Source organism: Chiloscyllium plagiosum, unplaced genomic scaffold, assembly GCF_037043375.1.
Source record: "Chiloscyllium plagiosum isolate Xiang-an unplaced genomic scaffold, Cpla_swu_hap1 HiC_scaffold_30, whole genome shotgun sequence".
Classification (NCBI taxonomy): domain Eukaryota; kingdom Metazoa; phylum Chordata; class Chondrichthyes; order Orectolobiformes; family Hemiscylliidae; genus Chiloscyllium; species Chiloscyllium plagiosum.
The window spans coordinates 5,558,295-5,585,195 of record NW_028270168.1 but is presented as its reverse complement, the minus strand read 5'-3'; the positions used below and the strand labels follow the sequence as shown (position 1 = coordinate 5,585,195).

Here is a 26,901-nt window from a genome sequence, read left to right as displayed (position 1 = left end):
ACAGATCCTCTTGGTACACCACTAGTAACCGGAGTCCAGGCTGAATATTTTCCATCAACCACCACTCACTGCCTTCTTTCAGAAAGCCAGTTTCTAATCCAAACTGCTAAATCACCCTCAATTCCATACCTCTGCATTTTCTCCATCAACCTACCATGTGGAACCTTATCAAAGGCTTTACTGAAGTCCATGTATACCACGTCAACTGCCCTACCCTCATCTATATGCTTGGTCACCTTCTCATAAAACTCAATGAGGTTTGTGAGACACGACCTGCCCTTGACAAAACCATGCTGACTATCTGAAATCAAATTGTTGCTTGCTAGATGATTATAAATCTTATCTCTCATAATCCTTTCCAAAAACATTCCTATAACAGAAGTAAGGCTCACTGGTCTATAATTACCTGGGTCATCTCTACTGCCCTTCTTGAACAAGGGCACAATATTTGCAATCCTTCAGTCCTCTGGTACCAAACCTGTAGACAATGATGACTCAAATATCAAAGCCACACTATCTCCTCCCTAGTTTCCCAGAGAATCCTCAGATATATCCCATCCGGCCCAGGGGACTTGTCTACTCTCACTCCTTCTAGAATTGATAACACCTGTTATTACTAACCTCAATCCTTTCTAGTCTAATATCTCAGACCTCATTCTTCTCCTCAACAATATTCTCCTTTTCCTGAGTGAAAACCGATCAGAAATATTCATTTAGCACCTTTCCGATCTCCACAGGGTCCACACTCAATTTCCCGCTTCTGTCTTTGACTGGCCCTATTCCTACCCTGATCACCCTTTTATTCCTCACATACCAATAGAAAGCTTTAGGATTCTCCTTTATTCTATTTGCGAAAGACTGCACTTGTGCTCTCTTTGGTCTTCTTAACTCCCTCTTTAAATCCTTTGTAGCTGATCTGTAACTCTCCATCGCCTCATCTGAACCATCTTGCCTCATCAACACATAAGCCTCCTTCTTCTTCGTAACAAGAGATGCAATTTCTGTTGTAAACCACGATTCCCTTACCTTATCACTTCCTCCCTGCTTGACAGGGCATGGAATGCCCTACCTGCTAATGTAGTCAACTCAGCCACATTAGTGAGATTTAAACAATCCTTAGATACGCACATGGATGATGATGAGATAGTGTAGGGGGACGAGCTGAGAATAGTTCACAGGTTGGCGCAACATCGAGGGCTGAAGGGCCTGTTCTGTGCTGTATTGTTCTATGTTCTATGTTCTATTTGAGAGGACTGTGGCATATCTTTGCATTTGGTCCCAAAAAAAGCAAATGAACTTTTGAGATTCTCGTCATGTATAAGTGAACCTTTGAGAGAAGGAAGTATAAAGTAGAACTGTGTTTGAACGTAGAGTCACAGACTTGTAGAGATATACAGGATGGAAACAGATGCTTCGGTCCAATTTGTCCATGCTGACCAGATATCCTAAATTAATCTAGTCCCATTTGCTAACATTTGGCCAATATGCCTCTGAACCCTTCCTATTCATATACCCATCCAGATGCCTTTTAAATGTAATTGTACCAGCCTCCACCACTTCCTCTGGCAGCTCATTCCATACACACACCACCTTCTGTGTGAAAAGATTGCCCCTTAGATCCCCTTTAAATCTTTCCCCTCTCACCCTAAACCTATTCCCTCTAGTTTTGGACTCCCCCACCCAGGGAAACGACCTTGTCTATTTACCCTTTCCATGCTCTGCTTGATTTTATAAACCTCTATAAGATCCCCCCTCAGTCTCTGACACTCCAGGGAAAACAGCCCCAGCCTATTCAGCCTCTCCCTATAGCTGAAACACTACAACCTTGGGAATAACTTCTGGCATAATTTTTTCACTTAATCAATGGATGTTCAAGTTTCATCAGAATGGATGTAACTGAAATGGAGGAATTGGGAGAATGGAATCGAATCCTTGGAAGAAGCAGGATATGAGGATGTGTAGTCAAGGTAACTGTGGGAGTTGGAAGGCTTGGAATGGATATTGGTAGACAGTCTATTCTCAAATAGGCATCAATTCATTAAGTCTCCTTCAACAGCAGATTTCTATTCCACATTTATCACCTGGAAGGATAACACAGCAGATTCACTACCTTCAAATTCCCCTCCAAGCCACAAACCATCCTGACTTGGAAATATACCACAGTTCATTCAGTGTCACTGTGTCAAAATCCCAGAACTCTCGAACAGAACCATGAGTGCAGCTACACCACAAGAATTCCAGTGGCTCACCACCACCATCTTAAGGGTAGTTAGGGATTGGCAATAAATCCTGGATTAGGACATGACACTCACATCTCATGAACAAATGGAAAAAAATCCATTATCCAGAACTAAAGTGTAGTTTTAATCACCTCATTCTGTGTGATGAGTCAGCTACTGATGAAAATAGATTATCTGGAGAATCAAGTTAAATTATCTAATGGGACATTTTGGTTTATGAGTAACATCCCCAATCATGCAATTGTGAGTTTCCTACTCATAGTCAATGTTATGTACCCTTCAGAACTCCTTTCTCGCATTCTCTCTGGCCTGAGATCCCTCTATAATATGAACATCTCTCTTTGCTGTGATGGCACTTGAAAGATCATCCCTTTGAAAATCTTATTAATGTCAGAAGTGATTTTTGCACATGGTATGACTCTATGACAATGACTCTACACATGTTCATCAATAACAATCTGCAAAATGTCAGGTTTCTGATCAATTGTTCTGTACTTTGCACTGGTGCTTTTTAAGTGAAGGGAAGGATTGTCTGTGTTGATGAAAATAAGTTTTTTTAAACATTACTATAAAAGGATATCATGAGGATCAAATAGCTAATAGTTTTGAAAGAGTTAATGAAGCAGCAAGCTTCCATCCATAAATACCACAATAATCATCAAGATGTTTCTTCGACAAGACGGATGTAAATTTTTGTAAATTCATGTGGACTTTTTATGTTTAGAATAAATTCATCAATCAACAGTCCAATGGGGACCTGCTGTCAGAGGGAATGTGGATTAGACAGTCTGAGTTATAAGGTGGGCACCTCAGAGAATGAGTTGCCACTGGGAGCTAGGAATAAAAGAATTTGCCGTTGTTCTAGAGAATGCATCAGCCACTTTGTACATAGCAAGGTCACTCAGTTAGTAATAAAGTCATAGTCATAGAGATGTACAGCATGGAAAAAGACCCTTCAGTCCAACTCATTCATGCTGACCAGATATCCCAACCTAATCTAGTTCTACTTGCCAGTACCCTGCCCATATCCCTCCAAACCCTTCCTATTCATATACACATCCAGATGCCTTTTAAATGTTGCAATTGTACCAGCCTCCACCACTTCCTCTGGCAGCTCATTCCATACACGAACCCCCTCTGCGTGAAACAATTGCCCCTTAGGTCTCTTTTATATCTTTCCTCTCTCACCATAAACCTATGCCCTCTGGTTCTGGACTCTCCCACCCAGGGAAACGATGCTGACTATTTACCCTATCCGTGCCCCTCATGATTTTATAAACTACTATCCTTCCAGTAGGAAGGAGACCAGAATTGCACACAATATTCCAACAGTGGCCTAACTAATGTCCTGTACAGCCGCAACATGACCTCCCAACTCCTGTACTCAATACTCTGACCAATAAAAGAAAGCATACCAAACGCCTTCTTCACTATCCTATCTACCTATGACTCCACTTTCAAGGAGCTATGAACCTGCACTTCAAGGTCTCTTTGTTCAGCAACACTTCCTAGGACCTTACCATTAAGTGTATAAGTCCTGCTAAGACTTGCTTTCCTAAAATGCAGCACCTCGCATTTATCTGAATTAAACTCCATCTGCCACTTCACAGCCTATTGGTCCATTTGATCAAGATCCTGTTGTAATCTGAGGTAACCCTCTTCACTGTCCACTTCACCTCCAATTTGCTGTCATCTGCAAACTTACTAACTATACCTTTTATGCTCACATCCAAATCATTTATCGAAAAGACAAAAAGTAGAGGACCCAGCACCGATCCTTGTGGCACACCACTGGTCACAGGCCTCTAGTATGAAAAACAACCCTCCACCACCACCCTGTGTCTTCTACCTTTGAGCCAGTTCTGTATCCAAATGGCTAGTTCTTCCTGTATCCCATGAGATCTAACCTTGCTAACCAGTCTCCCATGGGGAACCTTGTCGAACACCTTACTGAAGTCCATATAGATCATGCTGCTCATTCCTGATGAAGAGTTCTGGCTCGAAACGTCAATTTTCCTGCTCCTCAGATGCTGCCTGACCTGCTGTGCTTTTCCAGCACCACACTTTCAACTCTGATCTCCAGCATCTGCAGACATCACTGTCTCGATATAGTTCATGTCCTCATCAACCCCTTTTTTATTTCTTCAAAAACCTCAATCAAGTTCGTGAGAAATTATTTCTCACACACAAAGCCATGTTGACTATCTCTAATCAGTCCTTGCCTTTCCAAATATAAGTACATCCTGTCCCTCAGGATTTTCTCCAGCAACTTGCCCACCACTGATGTCAGGCTCACCAGTCTATAGTTCCCTGGTTTGTCCTCACCACCTTTCTTAAACAGTGGGGCCACGTTATAATGATCTAACTGGTCAGATCATCTCTTATAGGTGCTATTTGCAGGATAAATGTTGGCTATAAATGTTATAAGTACTCTCATTCCTTTCTTTACAGAGTGCGATTCCATCTTTCATTTCCACCTGAATGGACAGTGTCTCTGTCTGTGACTGAATTAAAAGCAGACCTTTCATTAAAAAGCTGATTCATGCTTTTTAACCAAATATCATTATTATTTAAACTGCTATAAATTGAGAGAGGGGGATGTTCAATGAAACCTGGGTGTCCTTATGCCCTGAAAGTTAGCGTGCAGGTACAGCAGGCAGTAAAGAATGCAAACTCTATGTTAGCCTTCATAGCGAGGGGATTTGAGTACAGGAACAAGGTTGGCTTGCTGTAATTAAACAATGCCCTGATGTGGCCACACCTCAAATACTGGGTGCATTTTTGGTCTCCTTATCTGAGGAAGGATGTGGGAGTAGGCTGTTCCACTCTTGAGCGTGCCCCATTCAATATGATCATGGCTGATCATTGGGTTCAATACCGTCATCACCTCCACCACCCCATATCCCTTGATTCTTTGGCCACGAGATCAATATCTACCTCCTTCTTAAAAAGATAATGTTTTGGGCACAACTGTGGCAGTGAATTCCACGTGCTCACCACTCTCTAGTTGAAGAAATTTCTCCTCATCTCAGTTCTAAAAGGTTTTCCCCTTATTCTTAAACTATGACCCCTGGTTCTCTACTTTCCCTCCATCAGGAACATCCTTCCTGCGTCTAATCTACATAGTCCTGTTCGAATTTTGTAGGTTTCTCTGACAACCCCATATTCTAATAAACTCCCGTGAATACAATCCTAATTGATTCAATCTCTCCTCATTGGTCAGTCCTGCTATCCCAGGAATTCATTTGATAAACCTTTGTTGCACTCCCTCTGTAGCAAAAACATCCTTCCTCAGATAAGGAGACCAAAAATGCACCCAGTATTTGAGGTGTGACCACATCAGGGCATTGTTTAATTACAGCAAGCCAACCTTGTTCCTGTACTCAACTCCTCTCGCTATGAAGGCTAACATAGAGTTTGCATTCTTTACTGCCTGCTGCACCTGCACGCTAACTTTCAGGGCATAAGGACACCCAGGTTTCATTGAACATGCCCCTCTCTCAATATATAGCAACTTAAATAATAATCTACTTACCTACTTTTTCTCCCAACGTGGATAGCCTCACATTGATCCACATTATCCAGGATCTGCCATGCATTTGCTCACTCACTCAGTCTGACAAATCACACAGCAGCATCTCTGCACCCTGCTCACAGCTCACCCTCCCACCCAGTTTTGTGTCATCTGCAAATTTTGAGATAGTGCATTTAGTTCCCTTGCCTAAATCATTAACATATCTTGTGAAAAATTGAAGTCCTCATATCAATTCCTGCAGAATCCCTCTAGTCACTGCCTGCCTTTCAGAAAAAGACCCATTTATTCCAGCTGTTCGCTTCCTGTCTGCTGACTAATGTTCTATCCATTCAAAACACCACCCTCAATCTCATGTATGTTAATTTTATACATTAATGTCTTACGTGGGACTTTGTCCAAATTCTTTTGGAAGTCCAAATAAACCAGATCCACTAGCTCCCCCTCATCAACTCTACCAATCACATCCTCAAAGGAATCCAGTGGATTTATCTAACAAGATTTCTCTTTTGTAAATCCATGTTGATTGTGCCACTGTCAACAAAGTGCTTTGCTATAAAATCCTTGCATGGTCCCCACTACCAACATCAGACTCACTGATCTATAATTCCTCACTTTCTCTTTCCCTCCATTTTTAAATGGGGGGGGTGGGGGTGGGGGAGAGGTGATTACTTTCCAATCTGTAGGAACTGTTCCAGTGTTTGAACAGTCTTGGAAGATGAACATCAATGCATTTACTATTTCTATGGCCAATTCTGGAAGTTCTCTGGGATGTAGATTATTAGGCCCTAGGGATTTGTAAGCCTTCATTCCCAACATCATTTCTCTGCAGATTTACTTCGGTTCCTTCCTCCCTGTCACTAAACCATGCATTCCCCATCATCTCTGGTATATTGTTTGTGTCCTACCTTGTGAAAACAGAGTGAAACATGAATTTAATTTGTCAGCCATTTCTGTGATCCCCATTTTAAATTCCCCATTCCTGACTGCAAAGGGCCTTCATTAGTTTTCATCAATCTCTTTCTCTTTACATACCTATGGAAACTTTCACAGTCAGTTCTTATGTTCTTTGCAATCTTACTCTCATGCTCTGTTTTCCCATTCTTAATCAATCTCTTGGTCTTCCTTTACTGACTTCCCAACAGTTTCCAATCCTCAGGTCTATTGCTTTTACTTGCAAAGTTGCATGCCTCTTTTTTTTCCATCTAATACTACCTCTAACTTCTTTTTACTTTGGGTTTAATGTTAACGGGTGAATGGTCGGGCATTTTCCAACATTCACTATTTTAGCTTTCATTGAAATCACCATTGATAGTTCATTCGCTATCACTATTATTGTGTTCCAAAGACAATAACACATAAAGTCATAGAGTAAAACAGCATGGAAACAGACCCTTCAGTCCAAACCCATGCTGACTATGGGTCCTCTCAGCTAGTTTCAAATGCTCACATTTGATCCATATCCCTCTAAACCCTTCCCATTTATGTACCTATCCAAATGCTTTTAAATGTTGCTATTGTACCTGCCTCACCCACTTTCTCCAGCAGCCCATTCCATATGTGCACCACTCCCTGCATAAAGAAGTTTCAAAATATGCATGCCTTTGGACCTGCGTAATTCAAGTTTGTTACAAAGACAAATTTCATGTCGAAAAGTGTACATCAGAGTGCAACTACATTTTTGCCAATCATTAAACACGAAGTATATTTAACTCTTTTGCATGGTCTTCATCCAAAGTCTATTTGCCCATCTATGTTTGTCCTTAACTTGCAGCACTTCAAACAATCTTGAATGTTGTGGAGCTGCCGGTGTTGGAGAGGGGTGATCAAGGTCAGAAGTCACATGATATCAAGTTATAGTCCAACAGGTTTATCTGAAATCACAAGCTTTCAGAGCGCTACTCCTTCATCTGGACCATAACCTGGTGTCATGTGACTTTCAATCTTCAGTGTGACAATCTACAGTGAACTTACGGCATCCAGACAAAAAGATACTGAGCTAAATTTCTCCCACTACAGATCGTAACTGACCTGCTGAATGCTTGCAGCATTTTCAGTTTGTATCTGCACTGAATGCAGTAGTTTTCAATAATGAGCTGCCAGAGGATGTGGTGGAGGCTGGTACAATTGCAACATTTAAGAGACATCTGGATGGGTATATGAATAAGAAGGGTTTGGAGGGATATGGGCCGGGTGCTGGCAGGTGGGACTAGATTGGGTTGGGATATCTGGTCGGCATGGACGGGTTGGAACGAAGGGTCTGTTTCCATCTCTATGACTCTATATGATTAACTTCATGGAAGATTTGGGGAGATGCACAGGAATGGAGGGCATGTCATCAGGTGGCTCATATTAAAACAAAATTACAAACTTGGTGGTCAAATTGCCATTTTTTCTGCTGTAACATTCTTTGATGTTAAATTCAAGTCTGAAGTGATTTCTGCAAAATGGACTGGCACATTTGCCTACCCAACAATAAAGTTACGTCAAATGCAACTCTTTATCGGCAAAGGGCTGATGGTGCAATGGGTGCTACATAAATTAAAGTTGCTCCTATACTTTCAGGTTTTGTCAATTTGTACACAGAAACAAAAACAGAAGTTGGTGGAAAAGCTCAGCAGGTCTGGCAGCATCTGTGGAGAGAAATCAAAGTTAACGTTTCGGGTCCAGTGACTGTTCCTCAGAACTTTCCCTCTGAGGAAGTGTCACAGGACCCAAAACACTAACTTTGATTTCTGACTTACAACATCTGCAGGTCTTTTGGTTTTTATTTTGTCAGTTTGGGATTCATTCACGGGGTGTGGGCATCCCTAGCTGGGCCAGCATTTATTGCCCATCCTTAATTTCCTTTGAACTGAGCAGCTTGCATGTTCATTTTGGAGGGTAGTTAAAAGCCAATCAGATTGCTTTAAGGATAGTGTGGAGTCACATGTAGGCCAGACCATGTAAGGAAGAGAATAGGGATCATGCCCACAAACCTTACTGGATTCTTTGACAAAACACATTGATGAAGGTAGAGCAGTAGATGTAGTGGGCATGGATTTTAGCAAGGCGTTTGATAAGGTTCCTCATAATAGGGTCATTTAGAAAGGAAAGAGATATGGGATAGAAGAAAGTCCGGCTGTCCGGATACAGAATTGGCTGACCCATAGAAGACAGAGGGTATTGATAGATGGAAAGTATTCAGCCTGGAGCTTGGTGACCAGTGGTGTTCCGCAATGATCAGTTCTGGGACCTCTGCTTTGTGACTTTTATAAATGACTTGGATGAGGAAGTGGAAGGTTGGGTTAGTAAGTTTGTCGATGACATGAATGTTGGTGGAATGGTAGATAGTGCGGAGGACTGTTGTAAGTTGCAATGGGACATTGACAGGATATAGAACTGGGTTGATAAGTTGTTGATGGAGTTCAACCTGGAAAAATGTGGAGTTCAACCTGGAAAAAACTTTAAAAGGTCAAATTTGAATGTAGAGTACACAGTTAAAGGCAGGATTATTGGCAGTGTGGAGGAACAGAGGGATCTTGGTATCCATGCCCATAGATCCCTCAAAGTTGCCACCTAAGTTGATAGGGTTGTCAAGAAGGCTTATGGTGTGTTGGCTTTCATTAGATCGAGTTTAAGAACTGTGTGGTTATGCTGCATCTCTATAGAGCTCTGGTTAGACCATATTGTGTTCAGTTCTGGTCACCTCATTATAGGAAAGATGTGGAAGCCTTACAGAGGGTGCAGAGGAGATTTACCAGCATCCTGTGGACTGTAGGGCATGTCTTATGAAGAAAAGTTGAGGGAGCTAGAGCTTTTCTCATTGGAGCGAAGAAGGATGAGAGGTGACTTGATAGAGGCTTATAAAATGATAAGATGCATAGATGGAGAGAACAGTCAGAGACTTTTTCCCAGGGCAGAAATGCTATCATGAGGGGGGATAATTTTAAGGTGATTGGAAGAAGGTTTAGGGGAGATATCAGGGATAGGGTCCTTACACGGAGAGTTGTGGGTGTGTGGCAGTAGTGGTAGTAGAGTCAGAGACATTATGGACATTAAGTCAACTCTTGGATAGGCACGTGGAAGATGGTACAATGATAGTACAATGTTAGTCTGATCTTAGATTAGGATAAAAGGTCAGCACAACATTGAGGGCCAAAGGGCCTGTACTGTGCTGAACTTATATTAGATTACTTAGATTACATTACAGTGTGGAAACAGGCCCTTCGGCCCAACAAGTCCACACCGACCCGCCGAAGCGAAACCCACCCATACCCTTACATTTACCCCTGACCTAACACTACGTGCAATTTAACATGGCCAATTCACCTGACCCTGCACATCTTTTTGGACTGTGGGAGGAAACCGGAGTACCCGGAGGAAACCCACACAGACACAGGGAGAACGTGCAAACTCCATACAGTCAGTCGCCTGAGGCGGGAATTGAACCCGGGTCTCTGGCGCTGTGAGGCAGCAGTGCTAACCACTGTGCCACCGTGCCGCCCAGTGAACTGTTCGATGTTCTATAACAGATTTCCCTACCTAAAAATTATTAGTGAGCCAGATGGACCTTTATGAAAATAGGTTCATAGTCGCCATTATTAAGATTATCTTTTAATTCCCAATTTTTGTTAATTGAATTTAAATTTAGTCTTCTGTTACAGTGGGATTTGAATTTGTAATCTTAGAGTGTAAACCTGAACTCCCTAGTGATACTACAACTATGCCACCACCATCTTCCAAACTGAGAGTACAACCTCGGGCCTAAAATGGCACCTGGATAGATATTTTTGAAAATAAATTTTTTAATGACCATCCAATTTAAAGGAATTATCCTTATTAGCCTCTGCACCATAAATATATCCCGGTGTGAGTGAGACTGGATATCAGTCACAAAGAGTTCAGCTACTTTTTTTAAATTGCTGCTAATGTTTCCAGAAAAGTCCTAAAGAATTTCTCTTGCTTGTCTTGGTAAAGTTAGAAAAAACTTAGGAAAGAAACGGGGTGCTCTGGTTTCCTTCCACAGTCCAAAGATGAGCATGTTAGGTGGATTGGCAGTGCTAAATTGCCCGTGGTGTTCAGGGGTGTGTAGGTTAGGTGCATTAGTCATGGGGAATACAAGCTTACAGTGAAAGGCTAGGGGGATGAGTTTGGATGGGATGTTTTTTAGAGGGTCAATGTGGACTTGTTGGACCGAATGGCCTGTTTCCACACCAAAGAAATTCTATCTAAAAAAAACAAGGAAAAACCAGAAAACCCACAGGTGCTCACATCTGACTAATGTCCCCAGATACCCTGGTTTTATTTTTGGTTTTGGTGCCCATTGACATTGAACCTAGTTGAGATATTTCTGTCCCTACATCAGCTGAGATGAACTATTCTTTTGGAACTTTATCTAATTTTCTCCCAAATAGCTCATGGGTTCATGAAGTGCAAGCAATAAATAAAGGGTTAGTTTGACTGTAATATTGAGCATTTCTCTTTTTTAATCTGAGTCACAGATTCCATGAATCACTGTTGAAACACCTTTTAAAATAAATGAAATGATAGAAATCCTTTAAAGTCTATTATTTTACATACATTAGGGAGATTTTCAAACTGACAGTCCATCAACAGAGATGAAAAGTAGAAAAAAAACAGTTCTAAAACATTCTTCGTGTTCTCTTAGCTGAATATCTCAATTCACTTTTGACCAAAGTAATTTAATTCAGATTTTAAATCATTTTTAGATGCCGGACATAAATAAAACTCATAGTAAGTTGTAAAATTGGAATCAAGAATCTGTCAATAATTTTGTCCTCAATTTATCCAAAGCTTTTCACTGAGTGGAAATGTTGCATACCTGATGGTTACCACGTTCCACTTTCTTTTTTCTAAAGATCTGTAGATAGCAGTCCACAGCTACCATTGCGTGTAGTCAACAAATCTGCTTCCATTTCACTGTTTCAGGAAATTGATCCTGAATTGGGGAATTTTAAGAATCCTTTTGTTCCTGCTTGTGTTTTTAAGGGCTCTGTAAATGCTATTGATACTGTCCTGTAATTTAGGAATCCTGTCATACAGAGAGAATGTAATACCTTCTTATTCTGGTTTAGATTGTTTGAGGCAATGCTTTGTCTAGAAAAAAATACACAAACTTGATAAGCACTTGATGAGGAAGGCCTGAATAATATTTCAATAGGGAAAGAGTACAGGAGGGATTTGGGAGTCCTTGTGCATAAATCTCAAGAAAAACTAATCCTATAAGTTTAATAGGTAATTGTGAAGGCAAATGGAATTTGGTCTTTATTTCATAAGGAATGGAGCATAAATGTATGGAGGGTTTGCTAAAGCTATACAAGCCAGAAGAGTCCCCTTTCTCTGAGGAAAGATACTAGCATTGGAGGCAGCCCAGAGATCACTCACTAGGCTGATACCAGGATGGGGTGGAATGGGAAGCTGTCTTCTGAGAGGATGTTAAGTAGGTTGGAACTGTACTTACTGCAGTTTAGAAGAATGAGAGACAACTTTATTGAAATATACAAGATTCTTAAAGGAGAAAGTGAGGACTGCAGCATGCTGGAGAGGCAGACTCGAAATGTGTGGTGCTGTAAAAGCCACAGCAGGTCAGGCAACTTCTAAGGAGCAGGAGAATCGACGTTTTGAGCATAAGCCCTTCATAAAGAATGTTGGGGGAGAGGGCCCAGAGATAAATAGGAGGGTGGGGGTAAGGTAGCTGGGAAGGCGATAGTTGATGCAGATGGGACGTGATGGCGATAGGTCAGAGGGGAGGGTGGAGCAGGTGGATGAGAAAGAAGATGGATAAGTAGAACAATTCAAGAGGGCGGTGCTGAGTTGGAGGATTGGATCTGGGATGAGATGGAGGGAGGGGAAATGAGGAAACTGGTGAAGGCGACATTGATGCTGTATGGTTGGAGGGTTTCAAGGCGGAAGATGAGGTATTCTTAAAGGACCTAACAAAATAGATGGGAAAGGTTGTTTCCTTTTGTGGAAGAGTGTAAAAGCATTGGCCATAATCTCGGAGTAAGAGATTGTACATTTAAGTCAGAGACAAAGAGGAATTTCTTTTCTCAGAGTTTAATGAAATTGTGGAATTCTTTTCTGCATAGAGCTGGAGAGGTTTGGTTGTTAAGTATATTTAAGTCTGAGATTTTTGAGATCAGTGAAAGTATTGAGGGCTATGGGGAAAAGACAGGAAAGTGGCGTTGAGGATTAACCAATTAACCACGATCTCATTGAATGGTGGAACAGACTTGATGGGTAGAGTGGCCCTACTTCTGTTCCAACCTGTTTTGGCCTTGGGAAGTCTATGAACTGTGACATTGACAGCTGTTGCTGACATTACCTATGAACTTTGAACATACAACAATTTCGAAATGAGAAAGGGACAAAAATTCAAGTAAAAACCGAAAGAATTGTGGATGCTGTAAATCAGAAACAAAAACAGAAATTGCTAGAAACGCTCAGCAGGTCTGGCAGCATCTGTGGAGAGAAATCTGAGTTAATATTTTGGGTCCAGTGACCATTTCTCTGAACTTCAATTGTAAGAAAGGGTCAATGGACCTGAAACGTTAACTCTGATTTCCCTCCACAGGAGCTGCCAGACCAGCTGAGCTTTTCCAGCAATTTCTGTTTTTGTACAAAAATTCAATCACTGGGATGAGCATCTCAGCTAATGGCAGAGTCATCCTTGCAGTGAAGGATATCTGGAGGTGGGTGCTCCAAGAGTCTATACTTCGAATGACTTTTCTGGTCAACGTACAATCTTTGAAAATACTTTTGATCAGATGTACCGAGTGAGGTACACCACCATAGATACGGATGCATGGATGCAAGCAGCTTACCTCAGTTCATCTCAATCATTTGCCTTTTCATTTTCCTGGAAATAGTATGATGTCCCTCAGAATTCCCATTTTGATTCATTGTGCATTAGAAACAGTTTAGACAAGGTTTCATAGATTAATGCCTGAATCGAGAAGGTTAGTTTATGAAGAAAGGCTGGACAGACTTGGCTTGTTTCTGCTAGAGGTCAAAACAATGACTGCAGATGCTGGAAACCAGAGTCTAGATTAGAGTAGTGCTGGAAAAGCACAGCAGGACAGGCAGCATCTGAGGAGCAGGAATATCAATGTTTCGGGCAAAAGCCCTTCATCAGGAATAGAGGCAGGGTGCCTGCAGAGTGGGGAGATAAATAAGAGGGGGTGGGGAGAAAGTAGCATAGAGTACAATAGGTGAGTGGGGGTGGGGATGGAGGTGATAGGTCAGAGAGGAGGGTGGGGGAAGGTAGCAAAGAATACAATGGGTGATTGGGGGTGGGGATGGAGGTGATAGGTCAGAGAGGAGGGTGGAGTGGATAGGTGGAAAGGAACATAGGCAGGTAGGACAGGTCATGAGGGTGGTGTTGAGTTGGAAGGTTGGAGCTGGGGTGAGGTGGAGGAAGGGGAAATGAGGAAACTGTTGAAGTCCACATTGATACCCTGGGGTTGAAGTGTTCTGAGGTGGAAGATGAGGCATTCTTCCTCCAGGCGTCGGGTGGTGAGGGAGCAACGGTGAAGGAGGCCCAGGACCTCCATGTCCTCGGCAGAGTGGGAGGGGGAGTTGAAATGTTGGGCCACGGGACGGTGGGGTTGATTGGTGTGGGTGTCCCGGAGATGTTCCCTAAAGCGCTCTGCTAGGAGGCGTCCAGTCTCTCCAATGTAGAGGAGACCGCATCGGGAGCAACGGATGCAATAAATGACATTGGCGGATGTGCAGGTAAAACTTTGATGGATGTGGAAGGCCCTTTTAGGGCCTTGGATGGAGATGAGGGAGGAGGTGTGGTCACAGGTTTTACAATTCCTGCGGTGGCAGGCAAGGTGCCAGGATGGGAGATTGGGTTGTTGCGGGGTGTGGACCTGACCAGGTAGTCACGGAGGGAATGGTCTTTGTGGAAGGCGGAAAGGGGGGGAGGGAAATATATCCCTGGTGGTGTGGTCCGTTTGGAGGTGGCGGAAATGTCATCAGATGATGTGGTTTATGCAAAGGTTGGTAGGGTGGAAGGTGAGCACCAGGAGGGTTCTGTCTTTGTTACGGTTGGAGGGGTGGGGTTTGAGGGTGGAGGTGTGGGATGTGGATGAGATGCGTTGGAGGGCATCTTTAACCACGTGGGAAGGGAAATTGTGGTCTCTAAAGAAGGAGGCTCTGAATGTGTTCTGTGGTGGAACTGGTTCCTCCTGGGAGCAGATACAGCGGAGGCGGAGGAATTGGGAATACTGCTGGAGGTTAGGCAACATCCGAGGAGCAGGAAAATCGACGTTTTGGGCAAAAGCCCTTAATCAGGAATGGGCCTCATTTCTGATGAAGGCTGTTTGCCCAAAACGTCGATTCCTCTGCCCCTCGGATGCTGTCTGACCTGCTGTGCTTTTCCAGCATCACTCTAATCTAGACTCTGATCTCCAGCATCTGCAGTCCTCACTTTTGCCTTGTATCTGCTGGACTCTTGTTAAGAAAAGGACTGAAAGATTATCTGAAATCAGCAGGAATGCGGAGTCATCATATCAATCATGACCTCACTGAACAGCAGAGCAGACTTGAGAGGCTGAGTGGCCTACTCCTGTTCCTAATTATAGAGTCATATGGCACAGAATCAGCCCTTTCAGTCCAACCTGTCCATGTTGAACAAAATCTCAAACTAAACTAGTCCCACCTGCCTGCTCCTGGCCCCTATCCCTCCAAACCTTTCCTAATCACAGACTTATCCAAATGTCGTTTGTAACTGTGCTCACATCCGCCACTTTTTCTGGAAGTTCATTCACACATGAACCATTCTTTGTGTAAAATATTGCCCGTCAGGTCTTTTTTTTAGATCTTTCGCCTCTCACCTTAAAACTATGCTCTCTACTTTTGAATTCCCCCACCCTGGGGAAAAGACTTTTGTTATTCACCTTATCTATACCCCTCATGATTTTATATACCTTTAAAAAGTCACCCCTCAACCTCCTAACTCTAGTGAAATAAGTCCATTTCATTTGTTCATATGAAATACTGAATGATGCAAATATCTGAAAAACTCTGCTCAAAGTTTGCAAATAAACAGTTGTTAAAATAACCGAAATACATTTATTTTACTCATTCATATGATGTAGGTCTTACATTTATTCCCAATCCTTAATTGTTCTTGAAAAGGACAATTTTCACTTAAATTACAATCAATATGAGTGGTACCTGTTTAAATATACAGGGGAGACCCTTATTGGGATAAAGAGGGTCTCGTCTATGGGCTGCAGAGTTGGCAAGCGACCCTCACTGGCTTCTTCAGGGAAATCCTGTATTGTTACAAGACAATCAGACAGTTCAGAGGGCATGGGGGTGGGGTGGGGGAGACACACCTGGGGAAGTTGACCTATGCAGGTCCAAGTTTGCAAGGGAACCCAAGTCAGAGGTAAGTGAGTGCATGAGGGGTTATAGACAATAGACAATAGGTGCAGGAGTAGGCCATTCTGCCCTTCGAGCCAGCACCACCATTCATTATGATCATTGCTGATCATCCTCAATCAGTATTCTGCTCCTACCTTATCCCCATAACCCTTGATTCCACTATCCTTAAGAGCTCTATCCAACTCTTTCTTGAAAATATCCAGAGACTTGGCCTCCACAGCCTTCTGGGGCAGAGCATTCCATACACCCACCACTCTCTGGGGATGAAGTTTCTCCTCAACTCTGTTCTAAGTGGCCTACCCCTTATTTTTAAGCTGTGTCCTCTGGTTCTGGACTCACCCATCAGTGAAAACATGCTTCCTGCCTCCAGAGTGTCCAATCCTTTAATAATCTTATACGTCTCAATCAGATCCCCTCTCAGCCATCTAAACTCAAGCGTATACAAGCCCAGTCACTCCAATCTTTCAGTGTTCTGCAGTTTTGGGGCCATGGGGGAGGGTGGATGCAAGGACACTGGCACTAAAGATAAGGAGTGGGAGTGGCTCTTCTTGTCAGACTCCTTGAACATATCCTATTGCCTTTGGCTGAGGGAAATCTGCATCCAGGAGACCACAAATCAACCCTGCAGGTCCCACTCCTCTGATAGTGAAAGCAAAGGTGAGGTAGCCTGAGCATGAAAGCTTTAGTTTGACATTAATTCCTTCTTCAGAGCCTTCCAAAGGCCTTTTCACCAACAACTTAATTCATGTCGATCTGGGGAGAGCAACCCCTTCCCACACACCCCATAACCAAACTCACCTCATGGGATCCCATCAAACATCATCCCCAATTTTATGAATTCTTACTTTATGCTTTTAGTATTTCCAAATGTTTGTGTTTCATTTTTTTTTATTTGCAAATGAATCAGTTATTTTCTGTAATGTTTTCTTCTGTGTCGGTTATTTGCCAGTTTGAGGAGCATTTGGCAGTTTTGCATTGAATCCAATTAGAGAGGTGAGAGTTAACTCCTTGGGTACCTGCACCTTTGACAACAGATTTGAATTAAGCTGCAGTTTTCTGTTTATTAGTAACAAGGAATATTTATAAAAACTGCTTTGAACTTTAAAAGAAGTGCGATTCTATAAAGATGCCAAATTTTCAATCCCATGACAATGACACAATGATATGATGAGTGTCAGCCTTGTGTTAAAAACCATGCAACAATTATGGGTTGGCAATTAAGTCAAGTCAGGCATGTCACAGATTTCCCTGGTCTAGCCTTCAGTGGTTAAATGGTATGAGAGTTTACTGAACATTAATTGGTTGTTTATAGAGTCCAAATCACAAGTTAAGAATTTCCTATGGAACCATGCAGTGCATTCCAAGATATTAAGACAATTTTGTTAGCTAACATCATTGCAGTACTGACACATGACCTCATTCTCACTTCTCTCTACATCTCAAACATCCAATGTGTTACAAGCTTATAAATCACCTGAGAACGTGAGTTATGCTAAAACTTTCCAAGTCTGATTTTATCATGCTTACAGAAATCAAGTTTTAGGGTTTCCTTCTTTCAAACACTTTTTTTGTTGCTTCCTGGTGTCCAGTGGTGGGGAAATCAGGCATTAAGCATCAAATGGGGATTCCGTCACCACAATTTCTGCCATTTTCCACTATTCCTGTCCTGGAAATTTTCATATTTCCTTCCATTGGTCACAAAGTTGCAAAAACACTGTCGAAGGAAGAATGCCAAATTGTAAATAGAGTCATAGAGCATAGAATAGTACAGCACGGAAACAGGCCCTTCAGCCCAAACTGGTCCATGCTGGCCATAGTACCTTCTCAGCTAGTTCCAATTGCCCGCATTTAGTCCATATCCCTCGAAACCTTTTCCATCCATGTACCTATCCAAATGTTTTTAAATGTTGTTATTGTACCAACCTCAACCACTTTCTCTGGAAACCCATTTCATATATGCACCACTCCCTGCATGAAGAAATTGCCCCTCAGGTCCTTCTTAAATCTTGCCCTTCCCACCTTAAATGTTTGATTGACCCCAACTTAGCAGAACTTGATCATTTTGAGAAAGCTTCATTGATGATGATTGATGGTTACATCTGGTAAAAGAGTTGTAAGATGTCACTTGCTGTTGGACCTGCCCTCTGGACTCTCTGGTTTACAGAAAATGACTCTAAATTTCTTAGTATGTCTCTTTAGATCATTGCACATCACCAACTGAGAAAAGACAAGAAAGTTATGTTAATGGGTTTAGATAACGAAGGATAGGAGAACATAGAACATAGAACATTACAGCACAGTACAGGCCCTTCGGCCCTCGATGTTACGCCGACCTGTGAAGCCAATCTGAAGCCCATCTAACCTATACTATTTCATTATCATCCATATGTCTATCCAATGGCCATTTTAATGCCCTTACATTTGACGAGTCTACTACTGTTGCAGGCAGTGTGTTCCAAACCCCTACTACTCTCTGAGTAAAGAAACTACCTCTGACATCTGTCCTGTGTCTATCTCCCTTCAATTTAAAGCTATGTCCCCTCATGCTAGCCATCGCCAAGCGAGGAAAAAGGCTCTCAAAGTCCACCCTATCTAACCCTCTGATTATCTTGTATGTCTCACTTAAGTCACCTCTCAACCTTCTTCTGTCTAACTATAATAGCGTCCAGTCCCTCAGACTTTTCTCATAAGACCTTCCCTCCATACCAGGCAATATCCTAATAAATCCCCTCTGAATCCTTTCCAGAGTTTCCACATCCTTCCTATAATGCGGTGACCAGAACTGTATGCAATATTCCAAGTACAGCCGCACCAGAGTTTTGTACAGCTGCAGCATGACCTCAATGCTCTGAAACTCATTTCCTCTATTAATAAAAGCTAACACACCATACAGCTTCTTAACAGCCCTATCAACCTGGGTGGCAACTTTCAGCGACCTGGACACCGAAATCTCTCTGCTCATCTACACTACCAAGAATCTTACCATTAGCCCAGTACTCTTTATTTCTGTTACTCCTTCCAAAGTGAATCACCTCACACTTTTCCACTTTAAACTCCATTTGCCACCTCTCAGCCTATCTCTACGGCTTATCTATGCCCCTCTGTAACCCACAACATCCTTCGGCACTACCAAGAAATCTACCGACCTTAGTGTAATCTGCAAATATACTAACCCATCCTTCTACGCCCTCATCTAGGTCATTTATAAAAATGACAAACAGCAGTGGTCCCAAAACAGATCCTCATGGTATACCACTAGTAACTGAACTCCAGGATGAGCATTTCCCATCAATCATCACTCTCTGTCTTGTTTCAGTTAGCCAATTTCTGATCCAAACCACTAAATCACTCTCAATCCCATGGCTTTATATTTTGTGCAATAGCCTACGTGTGGAACCTTATCAAGCGCCTTACTGAAATCCATATACACCACATCAACTGCTTTACCCTCATTGATCTGTTTGGTCACCTTCTCAAAGAACTCAACAAGGTTTGTGAGGCATGACCTACCCTTTACAAAACCGTATTGACTATCCCTAATCAACTTATTCCTCTCTAGATGGTTATAAGTCCTATCTCTTACAACCTTTTCAAACACTTTACCCACACTGAAGGAATGCTCACTGGTCTATAATTACCAGGGTTGTCTCTACTCCCCTTCTTGAACAAGGGGAAAATATTTGCTACCCTCCAGTCTTCTGACACTATTCCTGTAGACAATGATGAGATAAAGATCAAAGCCAAAGACTTGGCAGTCTCCTTCCTGGCTCCCCAGCAAATCCTCAGATAAATCCCATCCTGCCCAGGGGACTTGTCTATTTTGACACTTTCCAGAATTGCCAACACCTCCTCCTTGTGAACCTCAAGCCCATCTAGTCTAGTAGCCTGTTGTATCTCAGTATTCTCCTTGACAACATTGCCTTTTTCTAGTGTGAATATTGAAGAAAAGTATTTATTTAGCGCTTCCCTATCTCCTCAGACTCCATGCACAACTTCTCACTGCTATCCTTGATTGGCCCTAATCTTACTCAAGTCATTCTTTTATTCCTGGTATATCGATAGAAAGCTTTAGAGTTTTCCTTGCTCCTGCCTGCCAACAACTTCACATGTCCCCTCCTGGCTCTTCTTAGCTCTGTCTTTAGATCTTTCCTGGCTAGCTTTTAACTCCTATGCGCCCTAACTGAATCTTCATGTCTCATCCTAGCATAATCCTTCTTCTTCCTCATGAGAAGAGATTCAACTTCCTTAGTAAACCACGGCTCCCTCACTTGACAACTTCCTCCCTGCCTGACTGGTACATACTTATCAAGGACACGTAGTAACTGTTCCTTGAATAAGCTCCACATTGCAATTGTGCCCATCCCCTGCAGTTTCCTTCCCCGTCCTATGAATCTGAAATCTTGCCTAATCGCATCATCATTGCCTTTCCTCCAGTAATTACTCTTGCCCTGTGGTATATACCTATCTCTTTCCATCACTAAGTTAAACATGTCAGATTTGTGGTCACTATCATCAAAGTGCTCACCCACCTCCAAATCTAACACCTGGCCGGGTTCATTACCCAGGTACCAAATCCAGTGTGGCCTTGCCCCTTGTTGGCCTGGCTACAAACTGTGTCAGGAAACCCTCCTGCACACATTGGGCAAAAACTGACCCATCTAAAGTGCTTGAACTATAGAATTTCCATTCAGTATTTGGAAAGTTAAAGTTCCCCCATAACAACTACCCTGTTACTCTCGCTCCTATCTAGAATTATCTTTGCTATCCTTTCCTCTACATCTCTGGAACTATTCAGAGTCCTATAGAAAACTCCCAACTAGGTGACCTCCTTTCCTGTTTCTAACCTCAGCCTATGCCACCTCAGTAGACGAGAACCCTTTTAAGAAGCATAAAAGATTTGTTGGATAAAGTTGGCCTGTATCTGTAATGACTTTGTGAGTGCTTCTGAAGTGCAATCATTGTGGTATAGTAAAACATGCATCAGGCAACGTTTCTTTATTTGTGCATTGTGTCATAGTATGCATTACCTTGGCCAGAATCTATTGCCCATCCCAGATTAGGCAATGAAGAGTTAGTCCCATGTAGGCCAGACCAGGTACAGATGGCAGATTTCCTCCCCTGAAGGACATTAGTGAACCAGAGAGGACTTTTTTCTTTAGAGCGTAGGAGTCTGAGGGAGGACCTTGTCGAGGTGTGTAAGATCATGAAGGCATGAATAGGGTGAATGCAATTAGTCTTTTTCCCAGGGTTTTAGAATCGAGGACAAGAGGGGATCAGTTTAAGGTTAGAGGGGAAAGAATAAAAGGGAACCTGTGGGGCAACTTTTTTACACAGAGAGTGGTATGCATATGGAATGAGCTGCCAAAGGAAATGATTGATGCAGGTACATCAATGACATTTAAAAGACATTTGGACAAATACATGGATAGGAAAGGTTTAGAAGGAAATGGGCCAAGTGCAGGGAAATGGGGTTAGAGTGGATGGACAGTTTGGTCGGCATGGACCAGTTTGGGCCTGTCTCTGTGCTGTAGGACTCCCTGACTCTCTGAGATGGGGTTTTACCACATTGGTTACCATTGGTCTAGCTTTGTATGCATGAACTTTAGCAAATTCAAATTTCACCGTCTGCCATTGAGGGATTCAAGCCCACATCCCAGACCATTTAATGTGGATTCTAGATTACCAGTCTGGTGACATTTCCATTAGAAGAAAGTGAGGACTACAGATCCTGGAGATCAGAGTCGAAAAGTGTGGTGCTGGAAAAGCACAGCAGGTCAGGCAGCATCCGAGGAGCAGGAGAGTTGATGTTTCGAGCATAAGCCCTTCATCAGGAATGGGGGTGTGGGGTTGGGGGGGTAGGGGGTCCCAAGGAAGCTGAGAGATAAATGGGAGGGGTGTGGGGCTGGGGGACGGTAGCTGGGAATGCGATAGGTAGATGAAGGTGGGGGTGTTGCGGATATGTCGGAGAGGAGGGTGGAGCGGACAGGTGGGAAGGAAGATGGGCAGGTAGGACAGGTCAAGAGGGTGGTGCCAAGTTAGAAGGTTGGATCTGGGATAAGGTGGAGGGAGGGGAAACAAGGAAACTGGTGATATTCACATTGATCTCCCCATGTGGTTAGAGGGTCCCAAGGCAGAAGATGAGACGTTCTTCCTCCAGGCGTCGGTAATGGTTTGGCAGTGGAGGAGGCCCAGGACCTGCATGTCCTTGGCGGAGTGGGAGGGGAAGTTGAAGTGTTTGGCCACAGGGCAGTGGAGTTGATTGGTGTGTGTATCCCAGAGATGTTCTCTGAAACGTTCCGCAAGTTGGCATCTTGTCATTACCATTTAGGTCACTGCATGGCCAATTTGTGCACAAGCTTTCACAAAATATCATTATGACAGAAATCAGAGTTGATACAATGTGGAACTGGAAAAAGCACAGCAGGTCAAGGAGCATCAGAGGAGCAGGAGAGTTGACGTTTCAGCTGGACCCTTCATCAGGACAGAATTCAGATAATCTATATTAAATAGATACAATGTGGAGCTGATGATGTTGGACTGGGGTGGACTAGGTCAGAGGTCAGAGGTCACACAACACCAGGTTATGGTCGAACAGATTTATTTGAAATAACAAGCTTTTGGAGTGCTGCTCCTTCAAAACAGATATTGCTATTGAACAGGGACTCACAGAGCTGTAGAATTATAAGTATACAGTAGGGAAACAGGCCCTTTGGTCCAACTCATCCATGCTGACCAGATATCCTAAATTAATCGAATCCCATTTGCCAATATTTGGCCCATATCCCTCTAAACCCTTCCTGTTCATATACCTATCCAGATGCATTTTAAATGTTGTAATTGTACCAGCCTCCGCCACTTCCTCTGGCAGCTCATTCCATATACGCACCACCCTCTGCGTGACAAAGTTGCCCCTTAGATTCCTTTTAAAACTTTCCCCTCTCACCTTAAACATGTTCCCATTTAGTTTTGAACTCTTATACCTTGAAAAAAAGACCTTGCCTATTTATCCTATCCATGCCCCCCATAATTTTATAAACCTCTATAGTGTCACCCCTCAGCCTCCAGGGAAAATAGCCCTAGCCTGTCCCTGAAGTACTGTTTCTAATTAAACCTGTTGGACTCTAACTTGGTGTTGTGTGATTTTTAGCTTAGTACACCCCAGTCTAGGACCGGTGTCTCCAAATCATGACCACTATTGACACCACTAACTGCAGGCTCAACGTGGAGAGGATCTCCAAGACGATCGCACATATCGACATAGACATTAAGTTTCTAAACAAATGCAGGAAAGCAGGAAAGATCTCAAAAGGATTAAGGATCACGAACCCACTCAAGTTATCCTACAACACAGACTACATGGAGAGACTTTGCTACTGCATCTCTCGCAAACTCCTCCATCATCTCATACACCAACTCTACAGCAGGCACCATAACCTTGAACCTAAGATGGTGTCCACACTCTCAGCCTGCGCTCAGGATACAGTGGTACAGTTATGGGATATTGCCAAAGAGGCAAGGCGACAAAGCTACATCACGTACATGCACACCAAGAACAAGAAACTGGAGAAACCTGGCGTCACCACCAGCAGTAGCCAAGCCCACCCTGGCACCACGGTGGAAAACATATCACCGCGGGGAAGTCGACCATCAACTTATTGGACCACATCCTTCAACCAGAAAAGATTGAAATTCTTAGCGGTGTCTCAATTTCTGCCCCATCACCAAAATGGACCCCATGGTTCTTGCAGCAGACACGGAGGAATTCATCAGACGAATGAGACTCCAGGAATTCTTTCAAGATGCCAGCACTGATCCCAGTGAGTCTACCAAGGAACTGGAACAGTTATCACAAGGATCTGTGGAGGAGTGACCAAAGAAGGACCAACTTGGACCCCAGCGGAGGGCTGCTGCCCTGGGCTTGACATGTATGCTCAAACCATCAGGAAATATATAAACGCCAGATTCATCAGCCGCACCCACAAGGTGGAGCAAAATGTCACACCATCCGTGCTCTCAAAACTAGTCACAACATTGTCATCAAACCAGCAGACACCATTGCCATTCAGAATAGATTAGATTACTGCAAGGAAGTATACCGACAACTGAACAACCAGAAACACTACAGGCAACTACCAGCTGATCTGACCAAAGATCACACCCGTGAACTAAACACATTAATCAGGTCTTTGGACCCAGTTCTTCAGAGTTCCCTATGCACACTCATCCCACATACTTCTTGCATAGACGACTTCTACTGCCTTCCAAAGATACACAAAGCCAACACATCAGGACGTCCCATCGTATCAGGCAATGGAACCCGGTGAGAAAACCTCTCTGGCTGTGTTGAAGGCATCTTGAAACTCATTGTACAGGGCACCCCCAGTTTCTGTCACGACACGACATATTTCTTACAGAAACTCAGCACCCATGGAGCAGTCGAGCCGAGAACATTCCTCGTCACAGTGGACGTTTCCACACTCTACACTAGCATCCCCCACAATGATGGCATTGCGGCAACTGCCTCAGTACTCAACACCAACAACTGCCAGTCTCCAAACACCATCCTACAACTCATCCACTTTATCCTCGATCACAACGTCTTCACATTTGACAACCAGTTCTTCATCCGGACACACCAAACAGCTATGGGGACCAAGTTTGCACCCCAATATGCCAACATTTTCATGCATAGGTTCAAACAAGGCTTCTTCTCTACGCAGGATCTCCAACCAATATTATACACCAGGTAGATTGATGACATTTTCTTCCTCTGGACCCATGGCGAGGAGTCACTGATAAAACTACACAGTGACATCAACAAGTTTCATCCCACCATCAAACTCACCATGGACTATTCTCGACTATCTGTCTCATTCTTGGACACATGCATCTCCATCAGTGATGGGCACCTCAACACCACACTGTACCGCAATCCCACAGACAACCTCACAATGCTACACTTCTCCAGCTTCCACCCAAAAGATATTAAATTAGCCATCCCCTATGGACAAGCCCTACGCATACACAGGATCTGTTCAGATCAGGAAGAACGTGACGGGCACTTAGAAGTGCTCAAGGACACCCTCATAAGAATGGGATATGATGCTCAACTCATTGACCGCCAGTTCCAACGTGCAACAGTGAGAACCCGTAATGACCTCAGGAGACAGACATGACCTGCAACCGACAGGGTACCCTTCATTGGCCAGTACTTCCCAGGAGCCGAAACACTATGCCATGTTCTTCGCAGCCTGCAGCACATTATCAATGAGGATGAGCACCTCGCCAAGACCTTCCCCACACCTCCACTACTCACCTTTAAACAACCACCAAACCTCAAACAGATCATTGTTCGTAGCAAGCTGCCCGGCCCTCAGGACAACACCAGACAACCCTGTCACGATAGGCGCAAGACGTGTCAGAGTGGCGACAGGGATAACACCAATATGCCGTGGGGACACCTCCCACCATGTAGACAGCAGTTACTCATGTGACTCAGCCAATGTTGTGTACTGCATACGCTGCAGGCAAGGATGCCCTGAGGCATAGTATATTAGTGAGACCGAGCAGAGGCTATAGCAATGGATGAATGGGCACCGCACAATAATCAACAGACAGGAGTGTTCCCTCCCAGTCAGAGAACACTTCAGCGGTCTGGGACATTCGACCTCGGACCCTCGGGTGACTGTCCTCCAAGGCAGACTTCAGGGCAGGCAACAATGCAAAGTTGCAGAGCAGAGGCTGATAGCCAAGTTCGGTACCCATGGGGGCAGCCTCAACCAGGACCTTGGGTTCATGTCACACTACAGGTGACCCCACTGCACTACACACACACACACATAAAATATAAGTTTGTGGGGTGAATTTGTACTTGCAGAATTATATTTTGTTTTGCTCAAAAACTGCATGAATCCATGTAAGATTCTGTAAATCCCTTTTTTAGATTAGAATCAGTCAGAACATTGTGGCACAGACAGCCTCACACAGGCCACCTCATACCTTCAATGCATTATCTGGGCCGACATGACACCAATTGTTAAAGTTCGCTTGAGAATGTAACTTAAAAAAAGTTCTGCGATTTACATATGAAAGAACTGAAACCAACATATTCATTCAAAAATGAGAGACTTAACAAACAATCCAGGTCTTTTTCAACATATAAGCATTTTTCACACTGTAAGCGTTTGCTATAAATTCTGTGTCTTACAATCTTATTCTCCACAAACACCTGATGAAGGAGCAGCACTCCGAAAGCTAGTGGTTCCAATTAAACCTGTTGCACTATAACCTGGTGTTTTTTGATTTTAAATTTGTACACCCCAGTCCAACAGCAGCATCTCTAAAACAGTCCAATCCCAGCAACATCCTTATAAATCTTTTCAAGTTTAACCCTTTCCTATAGCAGGCAGACCAAAATTGAATGCAGTATTCTAAAAGTGGCATCACCAACGTCCTGTACAGCCACAACATGTCATTCCAACTCCTATACTCAACGCACTGACCAATGACCGCACGCACTCCAAGCACTTTCTTTACCACTCTGTCTACCTGCAAATCCACTTTCAAGAAACTATGAACCTGCACCCCTAGGTCTCTTTGTTCGGCATCACTCCCCAGGGCCATACTATTAACTGTATAAGTGTGGCCCTGGTTTGCCTTACTAAAATGCAACACATTTTCTCCATTTTTAAGCTTCCTTCAAGTCTACTTCTCATCAGCTGAGAACCTTTA

The 26,901-nt window shown here is 43.3% G+C and overlaps 1 pseudogene; it reads left to right on the top strand.

The window, feature by feature from the left end:
* Window positions 1–24,638: 24,638 nt before the first annotated feature.
* On the top strand, window positions 24,639–25,664 carry LOC148142127 (uncharacterized; annotated as a pseudogene).
* The last annotated feature ends 1,237 nt before the right edge of the window (window positions 25,665–26,901 follow it).